We start from the raw sequence: 13,370 nt of genomic DNA, 5'->3' as shown, positions 1-13,370 counted from the left end.
CAAGGCCTTTCTATAGAAATCAACAACCTTGACCCTTTGATCTTGACCTCGGAGTTTGTCCTAACTTTAAAAACGTAAACCTTGGTCATAATCTTTGAACAGATGGGGCTAGGGTTTTATATTTCACATTTGTATTTCTTTTGAGAAGGCCTTACTTTAGGTACCAATAAATTTGATTTGCATTTGAGAAAGCTTAACCTTCGCTATGTTGCCATACGGGGGCATCAGTGTTTCACACACATCTTGTTTTTTCTGCTCTTAAATACTGGTATAAGTTAAAGGGCTGGGGGTTGTGTCCATTTTCAGACTATTTTGATCTCCTTAAGAAGAAGAGCGCCATATAAAGATATACAAATATGATCAAAATTCAAAACTAAAATGTATGAGATTTTTATTGCCAAATAATAGTTGACAGCTTCAGATATAATATCTTAAAAATTAAGCTTTATCTGGTGGTTAATTTGTTGACACCCCTCCCACCAGCCTCCTGAAGTATTGTATTTATTTCCATCTTTTCCTTGCCATAATATTTTGTTTCAAAATCATCTCTAAAAATTATACATGTAGATGAATGCATTGTGTCAAAGAAAAACCAATAAGCTTTTTTCCTCTATCTAGACGTACCAAGATAAAAATGTCATTGTCGTCAACGATTGAAAGAGAAGGGAAAAAGGACGATGAGAGCAACGACAATAAGCTGTTAGATCTAAATTTTCCTGAAACAGATGTGACTTTGGTTGTGGAGGGTAGAAAAATTCACGTTAGTAAGACTGTCCTTTCTCAACATTCACCTGTGTTTAAAGCGATGTTTTTTGGACATTTTAAGGAAAGTACACTAAAGGAGGTGCCACTTCACAACAAAAAGTTTCAAGATGTGGTAGAATTTCTTCGAAGTTTTTATCCCAACATGAAACATGATGTCACAGGTAAATGGCAATCACCACCATACTATTGGTATCTGTATTTGTGAATTTCATAGTCCTTGGATCAGTGTTTCTGGTGTTAAGGTGGGGCTATAATGATTATATAGTGAAAATGCATAAATTCTTTCAAATTTTTTCCTTTGTTCATGGGTACATGTATTATGCAAATGATCTTAGTACATATTTATGATTTTAAAAAGGCACTTCTTCAAAAATGGTTAATTTCAGGGCCCCTGGGTCAGTGGTACTGGGAGGTGATACATACTCTGAAAATAAATTATTGCTTTGAAATCTGCTCTTTGGTATTAATCCACAATTCATAATGAAATACAATTTATGATAAAATTTCTTAATTTTTGAAATAAGTGGCCTCAGTGTTAATGGTTTCTGTGGGGTGGGGTTATAAAGTGGAAATGCATTTTCTCTTTGTTAATCTACCTCTGGGCTTTAATTGACCAAAATAAGCATGCTAAGTTTAAAGTTTGTGAAGCAATGGTTCCTCTTTCAAAACTGTGAATTTCATGGCCTCTGATTTAAAACACGAACAAAATTTAATAGCTGGAAGGTCGTTACATGATACTCATATGACCTATAAGGCTCGTGGGCCTCAGTTTAAAAAAAGACATGTTTGTGAAACACTGATGTCTACGTATGGCAATAAGGGTTGAACTTTCTGAACTGCAAGTCAAACTCCAAGGTCAAGATTTAAATGTCAAACTTGTTGATATTATTATTCTAAGGAAGGTCTTGTCATAAGGAATAAACCTGTGAAATATGAAAGCTACTTATTCAAACTTTAGGATCGAGATCTAAAGGTCAAAATATTTATTTTTTGGAAAGATCTTGTCATAATGAATACTCTTGTGAAGTATAAAATGCATAGAACTAAGTATTTAAAAGTTATGTCAAAGGATAAAGTTTGGTAATTTAGCGTAAAAGTGAGTCAAACTCAAAAGGTCAACGTCAAGAGGTTAAATACATGTATATAGTGCTACCCGAGGTAAGGTCTTGTCCCAAGGAATACATGTTTTAAGTATGAAATCCATAACCCTACTCACACAATACTCTTAGTTATGAGCAAAGTTATATTTTCCTGACAAACAGACAACTAGACGGACAGACGGCAAAAAATGTATAATTATACCCCTGAATCTTCGATTACAGGGGTATAAACGGTCTATAATATTTCAAATTGATAATTATTAATTGATCAAAGAAAAATTATTTTTTTTTGGTACATTTGTAGAAAGAAATGTACTGCAAGTATCAGTCTCCACTTGTTAATGATTGTGAGAAGCTGATGACAGATTTGTGTAAACCAGGAACGAGTCTGACAGTGAACACACTACTGGATTACATCATAGCAGCTGAAAAATATGACTTAAAGACGTTACTGGATGCTGCAATAACGTTTTGTGCCCATGTAGACTATGATCTTCTAAATGGAAAGACAACTGTAGAATGCTATGATTACAATGAGAGAAGATACTCATACAAGCAAGAGTTTAACAAATATATTTCCGACAAATTCAGGAGTTTAAAGATTAAAAATCGGCATAAAATTGCAGAAAAAAGGATAAAAGTTTTGCAGATGTATAAGAGAGCTAAAAAGAATGGGAATCCATGTACTGAAGATTACAGTCTCACATAAAAACATAATTTCAATCAAGAATAATTTTTGGGATTCTTGTACCACTATTACTTTTAACATATTTATTAATTCGATCGAATAGATCAAACACGAAACTTTTCTTAAAACTCCTTTTATACAAGTAAATGTTTTATAGTAGTTCAACATATTTGGTTTAAAGTTGACTTTGAAAATATATTTCTAAAATGAGTTTGCACTATGTTGTCGCCCTTTTCCAGTCAGCGTGTACCTTTGAAGTTTTTCAGCATTTGTTTTTTTTTTCGGTTTTCTCATAGAATTAAAGTGTAATATATTCCTGAAAGTAATTTTTAAAATGTATTTGAGTTTGTTTATTTTGTCTTTTGTTTTTATTAACAATTGTTCACTTATGCGTCAAATAAAAATGCATTTATTTAGAAATAAACTATGAACTGATCAGTTTTTTACTCCTGTAATATTTATTCATTTTACTTTGTTTGCCTTGAGGGATATCATGCAATACTCTTAAGGGCGTTTGAATGTATAGTGTGTAACATTCTAAAGACAATCTACCTAGTAGAAAAACTTGATTAAAGGATCTCCCATCTTAGCAGATAAAGTCTAATTGGTTGCCTCAATTCGAAAAGAGTGTCCATTAATTTTTGTGGAATCTATACCTACTCTGCTTTTAAAATTCAATTTAAAATAAAGTTTTTTTTATCCTGGCAGACCAACATTTGTTATCAAATATATATCAAACTTTTCATGACTTAGAATATTTTGGAATTTGCACTTACTAGCATTTGCATGACTTTTGTACACTGCTTTAAATTTGAACTTTTGCGAGATCTGCTGACAATCGACAGTTTACTTGTGCACCTGGAAAATATACGAATTCAAAGCTCTTTTGCTTTTGCAATATAAATATTAAGCTAAACAATCAATAAAACAATGAAAATGGGCCATTTTAAAACCAGTTTTATATTATCTAGGAAAGGAACGGCAACGATCCTACCCTCAATCACCTTCATTCTCACCTTGACAAACTCCTGCCAAAATTTCCTTCTGAAATACATGTATGTTTTCTTCTTTATTAAAAAATACTCAACCATTAACTAGTAAAGAAGATTATTCTCCTCAGTATTGATTTTTCATTGTTCGAAAATACTGTTACCCCAAAAGCATAACAGACGGTCGGACGAACGTGCAGATAGAGATAGAGATCCCGATTACTAAATACCTTCCAGCTTTACAAGCGGGGGTATAATGATTAAATGTATCATTAATTTTGTTTTATACCCCCGCTTGAAAATGGGAGGGTATATAGTGTTTGGAATGCCCGCCCATCCGTTTGTTACGCTTTGGGGTACCCATCTTTTATCCACAACTCCTCTCAAACCACTGAATGAAATTTGTTGAAACTCTCACAGAATCTTTATTACATATTTACATTGTGCACCGCCTATTTTACTTCTTGATCCGACACATATTTCGGGTTTCCCACAGCAAAACATGGACACTGCCATTATATTCATATGAAAGGCCGGGGTATCATTTAGTGAGCTAATTGCTCACAGTACCTTTAGTTTTCTATTTTATTAATTCTGTTTTTTTTTAATTTTCCTCATGCCTTATGGTACATCAGATAGTATGGCATAAAATATACAAAATGAACAGTGATGCATGATAATTTCACCACACTTCCTACAGTGCCTATGTCAAGAATCACAACCCCTTTGGCACTTAAAAGTTCGTTTCTCTGGAGTTTGCAAAATAGTAGGCTTACTGTGGCCCTCCAAAGAAATCAATACCTTGCAATAAATAGATTACATTATCAAACTAGATTATCCGCCGAAATATGGCTGAAAATTGGTGATATTGCATTAAACAAATTATCTATTTATCTATTCTTCGTGTTGTTTGAATGCTTCTCTTGATTTCTTTTAATTTCTTTCTGAATGTCTGAATAGTGAAGTTCCACTATTATAATAATAAAATGATTATGTTTAAAATTATACAATCCCAAGATATGTAATCATTTAGCATACTTATATACATATTAAACTATTTGAACAAATTTCTTTCTCGTAATATAATATACACTATATACAACGTTTTACTTCAGTTTAATAAAATACATTGTCTATCTGATGTTTGTGTTTAAATTCCAAGCCGCGTCCTCAATAGATGAATTGTTATTGAAAACTTGCTTGACAGATTGCAAAATAGATTGGTAATGTTTAAATGATCGATTCAGTCTGAGTGTGATAAAAAAAATAAATAGTCAGTTCAACGGTAAGTATTAAATTCTGTATCTCAGTTTATGACAGCTATAGTAAGAAATTTTTTTGTTTAACTTTATGTAAAGTATGTACTATAATATAGAAATTACACATAAAAAATTGAAACTCCTTCAATTAAGCAAGGCAGCTTGCATAGACATTGCTTCCACTGATTTTAGACTTGAATAATATCTACATTCTTTTTAGTTTTTTTTAATATCCATACTAAAAAAATTATAACTCGGCTCAAATTTGCTCAGGACTAGAGCGTATAGAGAAGTTTCGTTTTGATGTATCCGTCTGTCTTTACCTATATCATTTTTAGGTCTCTTTATAGGTTTCAAATGTCCTTAAAGGCCGGTGTACACGGTAAGATTTGTATGATAAGATTTGTATTATAATACAAAATCTTACTATGTATACACTATTAATACAGTGTATCATACGATTTTTCGATTCTTGTAAAACTGTATCAAGAACAGGGCAATGCTCTATTTCTTAATACAAGTCTTTACGTACCTTTCACTTTCAACCAATCAAATGTGTTCCCATCGGAGGTCATCCAATTTATATCATTACTAAAAAAAGCACATGGTACATAATAATGTCCGACTTTACAAGTTAAAACATCGAAAATCTGGTGGTTTTATGGGAAGGGGAAGACGACTTGTGGAATATGTCAATGCATTATGTGCACCAAGTATCTTCCGCCTCTGAATCCAGAATCTCTATTTCATTTTTTTCTTTTCGTTTTTTAGATTTAAGTGCAGTGCAAAGTACGATGATAGATACTGCTATCAAAACCACATCTTCTTTTTCAATTATTTTGACAGAGAGAGAAATTTATACATAGGAAAACATGTGGCAATACGTAGGTTAATTACAATCTTATATACGATTTGTATTAGCGTGTGTACAAGGAAGTATTATAATACAAAAGTATTATAATACTTGTATTATACTACAGATCTCATCGTTTATACCGGCCTAGAATAATATGAAGTAAAACAACTTTTTTATCAATTTGTGATCAGGAAAAATATCTTTTTTCTAGACACGCGGTAACATACAACATGGCAGAATCAGAAAGCGATGACAAAGACACTACTGGATTTCCAGAAACAGATATTACTTTGGTGGTAGAGGATCAGAAAATCCATGTCAACAAAACTGTCCTTTCAAAGCATTCGCCCGTATTCAGGTCCATGTTTTCTGGTAGCTTTAAGGAAAGCACTGCAATGGAGATAACTCTGGTTAACAAAAAGGCTCAAGATGTTGTTGAGTTTCTAAAATGTTTCTATCCAAACATGAAGTATCCAATTACAGGCAAATTTTCCTATCAATACTGAAAATATGTCTTAGACTATACAATGCCCAAAAACTTTGGTAATTTTAATATACAGTATTCAAAACAATGCATATAATCACCAAAAACCTAAACTTCGTTCCTTTCCGCATCGTCTCAAGCCACGGTCTGGAGTCTGCATCGATGGGAAAGGAGCGTACATTTTAGCCATGGTTTGCGACTATGTCTTTTCCGTTACTATGGGAATGGATACCGAATTTTTTTTTTCAAAAATGATCAGTTTTAAAATTTTTTGGATAGACAATGCAGCCATTGCAATACAACATCCTATATGATTGATTGATTGTATATTGTTTAACGTCCCTCTCGAAAATTTTTCACTCATATGGAGACGTCACCGTATGCCGGTGAAGGGCCGGTGAAGGGCTTCAAATTTTGACCTTTACTCGGCACTCAGGGCCATTGAGCAGTGAGCTAGGGATCTTTATCGTGCCAACGCCTGCCGCTGACACGGGGCTTCGGTTTTTAAGGTCTCATCCGAAGGATTCGCAACTTTCACTTCAAAGTGCCGAGCGCATGGCGAAGGAACAGTTGCTACCCATTTTTTATCGACTTAGGTCAGTCGCAGCCGAGATACGAACTCACGACCTCCCGATCACGAGGCGAGCGCTCTACCGACTGAGATACCGTGAACGGTCCCTATATGATTGAGGAAATTTTCTAGAATATAAATGTTTTTATAATAACTACTTCACCTATATATGCAATAATTTTGTAACTTAATTTTGAGAATGGTTTAAATATCCCAGTTCTAATGTAAGATTGAAAAATCAATATGGCGTATGCCTGTTTAGGAGTTGTGTTCAGCTTTTAGGACTAACGTAAGTTTCCTAGGAAGAACGTAAGGATCCGCCACACAGTGATGGAACTGTGAACATGGTGAAAGAAATTTAGAAGGAAACGTAAAAATCTTCATTGAGGTGGCTTTAAAAATGTAATCACGAAGACCAGAATTTTCCGAAAAATTACACGTCACTTCTCAATTACGATTTTAATATATGTAGTTATCATGATACAGAGGTAGAAAGCTTAGAATCAAAAATTGAAAGCTGGTGAAAATTAAACTTCTCGGGCAAAACCAACTTGTACCTGTTTTATGATTGATACGATATATGTGTAAAATTATGGTGATGGCATTTTTGATTTTTTTTTCAGAACAAAATGTACTACAAGTTCTACCTAAATAGCTCATGAATATCAGTCTCCTCTCGTTGCTGACTGCGAAAAGATCATGACAAATATGTGTAAACCAGGAACAAGTCTAACAGTGTCAATACTACTGGATTACATCCTAGCCGCCGAAAAATATGACCTAAAAACGTTACTGGATGCTGCGGTAGTTTTCTGTTCTCGTGTAGATTTTGATCATCTTCAAGGGAAGACGATTGTACGAAAACAGAAAATAATTAATTACCATTTTCCAATGTGGGATTTCGATGTTCAGGTCAACAATGATATTTCTTCAAAATTTTTTGAGATAGATCTAGAAACTCAGCTTGCAATTTCATTCAAAAGACTTGAAATTCTTGAAATGAATAAAAGAAAGGCGAAACATAAAGAACAGATTGTAGAAGATATTGAATTAGAATTACTGTAAACCGTCTTTTATTTGAGTGAGAGAAATCTTCGCGAAATTCGCAACAGCCCCAAAATCGCGAATATATTTATCGCCGCGAACCGGTCCTTTAAAGGGTTTTTATCACGCATCGAAATTTCTTAAAAATAAACACTATTATATTCTTGAAACATATAATTATCGTTTAATCATAAAATAAAGTTTTAGACTGTCGTATTTAAACAATAATACGTCCGTAATGTAAGGTCTTCTGATTGAAAATCTCCACTAATTAGATAGGGGTCACGTGGTTCTGAAACGTCATAGGTGTCAATGGGCAATTAGACCTCGTAGAGCGTATCGTAAGAAAACATCTACCGTATAGATATTTGCCTGAAATAAAAAGAATACACCACTAGGTTGGAAGAAATTTTGATATTGACAATATTACTTTGGCTATGGATGTTCAATCTTTTATGTTTTAACTTCTACAGCATAAAAATAAACAAAAAAATATACCGTGAAAAGAGAGGGCATTGAAGACGAAGCCGTTGACAACTCCTCTGGCTTCGATTGAATAGATCGCATTATTAACCTTTGACTTCTTAAATACTTATAAAAATGGTCATATGTTTTCTTTCTTCGTTATTATACCCCCCGCTTGAAAAGCGGGAGGGTATAAAGTAATCGTTAATTCCGTCCGTCTGTACGTCTGTCAGGCCGTCCGTCAGTCTGTTACGCTTTGGGGTACCCATCTCTTATCCGCAACTCCTCTCATACCACTAAATGAAATTTGATGCAACTTTCACAGATTCTTTATTACATATTGCCATTGTGCACCTCCTATTTTACTTTTTGATCCGACACATGTTTTCGGTTTCCCGGTCACAGGAAAACATGGACTTTTTCACCAGTTATAACCATATGGGAGGCGGGGGGTATCATTTAGTGAGCTCATCGCTCACAGTACCTCTAGTTTTAATAAATTATACATAAACAGATCTTGTGTATCTTCTATCTGTTCCAGCAATGAACATCATTTGATAGAAAGGACACTTCAATCTTCAATGGCGCCGTATGACATTACGAACTTCACAACACTAGTCTTTGTGCATGATGTCTGTGCCGGACTTTTAAAATGCATGTTGAATTTTTTTTTTTTTTGGAAAAAATACTTTTTCCATTAAATAGATATTTCACATAATACAGAAAAATTGTGACCGTACATAAACGAAAGCTCTGAATATAGACAAATCCTCGCACCGACCAAGTCCCTGGCAGGTAAAAGAAACTTCCTAAAACCTTTCCTGTGCTGATTTTTCATCCAAACGCCACAAATTATTTATTATTATCTATTGATTAACCAATTATCATTTCTTAATTTCTAGTAGGGTTTATAGACGAAACCATTGGGTCGTTTTGTAAACACAATAAGTACTTCGCTTGACCAGGACTGACACCTATGACGTCAGAGCAATGGCGCGCAACATCGGCGATCAAAATATGCATATTGAGAAATTTAAACTTTGAATCGCTGGAACATCCAAAATATTAATTTTCTAACCAAAAAATTTTGATGGAGAATTTAATAGCATATAAAATTTGTTATTTATAAAAATCATGATGCATGATAAAAACCCTCTAAGTGTATGTGTCTATAAACAACAGATCAAAAAAGGCTTGATCGCGAAAAATAATCGTTGCGAACTAGTTTATCCCTTGTACATCGCGAAATAAAGTTGTCGCGAATAAAAGTTGGTTAACAGTATCATGAACTTTTCAAATGTACAGTGCATATTGGGTTAGAAAAACTGTGTGACTAAAAAATTAATACTGTTTTGGGTCCTTATCATGGAGTTGTTTCTTATATTCAAATCAATACGTAATTTAAATACATGTAGTATACTGTTACAAGTGGTTTCAGTGGTACATGTAAATACATGTATTCAAGATATTGCGAATTTCACTCAAAAACTTTAAAGCAGTCAAATTGTGGGTATGAATACATGTATGTGTCTTGTGTGTGTGTGTGTGGGGGGGGGAGGGGTCAGCTGGTTGTGAATTAAAAACTAAACTATGTTTTCCTGTTTTGGATTTTTTTAAGACTCTAAGATGGCTTCAAATTGAAACCTGTAATAATATATGACTTTGCAAATGTTATGTCTTTCTCCTTGACGAGTGATTTCCATATTTATTTGGTGTGGAAAAATATTTCATTCTAACGTCCAAAATATTTCACAAAGAGAAAGATTTGTAATGATTATTCATGGATTAAGGAGGAAGAGGTCACACATGCCTCTTGTTTCTCAACATGTTGTCAATCGATTGCCATTGTTCTACTTGAGGATGTCTCTGAAAACCCATTTCTCTGAGAAGTTTTGCTGAAAATAGTTGAGTTGAATGAAATTGCATAATTTGCTCTGTGGTAAGAGGCTTACTATTAGATGAGTCCTAACATTTAAATAAAACACACACACAGAGATATCTTATCCTTTATTCTTACAAGATTGTCAAATTCATGTCATATTGATAGGTATTTTTTCTGCTATTACTGCTAAATCATAGCTCTAACTCTTACCCTAACACTTTACTAACCATAACCTTTACCCTAGCTCTAACCCTAATGCTACATGTAAGCCTAACTCTGTTAATAACCCTAACTCATATCCTACTGCAAACCCTAACACCAGCTACCTTACTCTAACTCTAAAACTAACTCTAACCCTTGCAGCTTAAGCCCCGAATCTAAACTAACCCTTACCTGAGTAATAACATTAATTCTAGGTCCTACTCTAACCCTGGCAGCCAAACCCTAACTCTAAACCTAGCAGCCTATACCTAACTCTTGGGTTAGGGTAAGCAGTCTAACTCTAACTCTAAACCCAGCAGTAACCTAACCCTAGCAGCCTGAACGTAACTCTAATCCTCGCAGTCTAACCTAACTATAACCCTAGCAGCCTAAAACTAACTCTAACCCTACCAGCCCAACCTTAACTCAAACCCTAGTAGCCTTACCCTAGTAGCCTTACCTTAAATCTAACCCTAGCTCTTACCCCAACTGTCTAAAACTAACTCTAAACCTTGCAGCCTAACCATAACTCTTACCCTAGCAGACTTAACCTAACTCTAATCCTAGAGGCCTAACCCTAACTCTAGCATTCTAAACTTAATTCTTACCCTAGCAGCCCAACCCTAACTCCAAACATAGCAGCCTAACTCTGACTCTAAAATTAGAAGCCTAAATATAACACTAGCAGACTAAACCTAACTCTAACCCAAGCAGCCTTACCCTTACTCTAACCCTAGCAGCCTAAGCCTTTCTGCAGCCTAAAATTAACTCTTATCCTTGGAGCCTCACCCTATTTCTAACCTTAGCAGCCAGACCATAACTCTTACCCGAGTTCTAACCCAAGCAGCCTAAAACTAAATCTTACCTTAGATGCCTAAACCTAATTCTAACCCTTGCAGCCTAAACCTTACTCTAACCCTAGCAGTTTTACCCTAAATCTAAACCTATCAGCCTATCTCTAACTCTAAACCTTGCAGCAACCTAACATTAGCAGCCTAAACGTACTTCTAACCCTTACAGTCTAACCTAACTCTAACCCTAGCAGCCGAAAACTAATTCTAACCCTACCAGCCCAATCCTAACTCTAAGGCTAGCAGCTTAAACCTAACTCTAACCCTAGCAGCCAACCCTAAATCTAACCCTAGCAGCCTAACCCTAACTCTTACTCTAGCAGCCTTACCCTAATTCTAATCCTAGCAGCCTAAGCCTATCTCTAACCTTAACAGCCTAAACTTAACTCTAATCCTTTTAGCCTAACCCTATTTCTAACCCTAGCAGCCTAAACCTTACTCCAACCCTTGCAGCTTAAACCGAACTTTAGCCCTAGCAGCCTAACACTAATTCTAACCCTAGATGCATAAACCTGATTCTAACCATAGTAGCCTAAACTTTACTCTAACCCCAGCAGTCTGAAACTAACTCTAACCCTAGCAGTCTTACCCTAAATCTAAACCTATCAGCCTAACTCTAACTCTTAACCCAGCAGCAACCTAATCCTAGCAGCCTAAAGGATACTCAAACCCTTGCAGCCTAAACCTAACTTTAACTCTAGCAGTCTAACCCTTTTTCTAACCCTAGCAGTCTAACCCTAACTCTAACCCTAGCAGTCTAACCTTAACTCTAACCCTAGCAGTCTAACCCTAACTTTCAACCTAGCAGCCTAAACCTAACTAACACTAACAGTCTAACCCTTACTCAAACCCTAGCAGCCCAATCCTTACTCTAACCCTAGCAGGCTAAACTAAACCTGCCTCTAGCAACCTAACAATAATTCAAATCCTAGCATTCTAAGCCTATCTCTAACCTTAGCAGCCTAAACTTAATTCTAATTCTTGCAGTCTCAACCTATATCTAACCCTAGCAGCCTAACCCTAACTATTTCTCAAGCTCTAACCCTAGCAGCCTAATACTAACTCTTACCCTAGCAGCCTAACACTAACTTTAACGCTAGATGCCTAAACCTAATTCTAACCCTAGCGGCCTAAACCTAACTCTTACCCTAGCAGTCTAAAAATAACTCTAACCCTTGCAGTCTTACCCTAAATTTAAACCTAGCAGCCTAACTCTAAAATCAGCAGCAACCTAACCCTAGCAGCCTAAAACTAACTCTAAGCCTAGCAACCTAAACCTAACTCTAACTCTAGCAGTCTCAAACTAACTCTAACCCTAGCAGCTTAAAACTAACTCTAATCCAAGTAGCCTAAACCTAACTCTAACCCTAGCAGTCTAAACCTAACTCTTACCCTAGCAGCCTTACCCGAACCCTAGCAGCCTAACCCTCATAGCCTACACCTAATAGACTAAACCTAACTTTAACCCTAGCAGCCTAAACCTAACTCTAACCCTAGCAGACTAAACCTAAATCTAACCCTAGCAGCCTAAAACTTCTTCTTGCTCTAGCAGCCTAACCCTTATTCTAACCATAGCAGCCTAAGCCTATCTCTAACCTTAACAGCCTAAACTTAACTCTAACCCTAGCAGCCTAAACCCAACTCTAACCTTAGCAACCTAAACCTAACTCTAACTCTAGCAGCCAACCCTTAATCTAAGACTAGCAGCCAAAAACTAACTCTTACTCGAGCAGCCTAACCCAAAATTTTAACCCTAACAGCCAAAGCCTATCTCTAACCTTAAAAACCTAAACTTAACTCTAATCCTTTCAGCCTTACCCTATTTCTAACCCTAACAGCCTAAACCTTACTCCTACCCTAGCAGCCTAAACCCAACTCTTATACTAGCAGCCTTACACTAATTCTAACCGTAGATGCATAAACCTAATTCTTACCCTAGCAGCCTAAACCTTACTCTAACCCTAGCAGTCTAAAGCTTTCTTTTACCCTAGCAGTCTAGCCCTTACTCAAACCCTAGCAGCCCAAACCTAACTCTAACCCTAGCAGCCTAAACCTTATTCTAGCAGCTTAACAATAATTCAAACCCTAGCAGCCTAAGCCTATCTCTAACCTTAAAAGCCTAAACTTAACTCTAATCCTTGCAGCCTCACCCTATTTATACCCTAGCAGCCTAATCCTAACTATTCCTCAAGCTCTTAGCTCTAACCTTAAAAAA

General features: G+C 35.6%; 2 pseudogenes; both read left to right on the top strand.

Annotated features, from left to right (window-relative positions):
* The first annotated feature begins 634 nt into the window (after positions 1–634).
* On the top strand, positions 635–2,574 carry LOC134236662 (uncharacterized; annotated as a pseudogene).
* A 3,307-nt stretch (positions 2,575–5,881) lies between these two features.
* On the top strand, positions 5,882–7,777 carry LOC134236653 (kelch-like protein 15; annotated as a pseudogene).
* Positions 7,778–13,370: the final 5,593 nt, after the last annotated feature.

This window comes from Saccostrea cucullata, unplaced genomic scaffold, assembly GCF_032062105.1.
Source record: "Saccostrea cucullata isolate Sc308-1 unplaced genomic scaffold, CSIRO_AGI_Scuc_v1 ctg2233, whole genome shotgun sequence".
Taxonomy (NCBI): domain Eukaryota; kingdom Metazoa; phylum Mollusca; class Bivalvia; order Ostreida; family Ostreidae; genus Saccostrea; species Saccostrea cuccullata.
The sequence above is the reverse complement of the archived record's forward strand: the minus strand, read 5'-3'. Positions and strand labels throughout refer to the sequence as shown.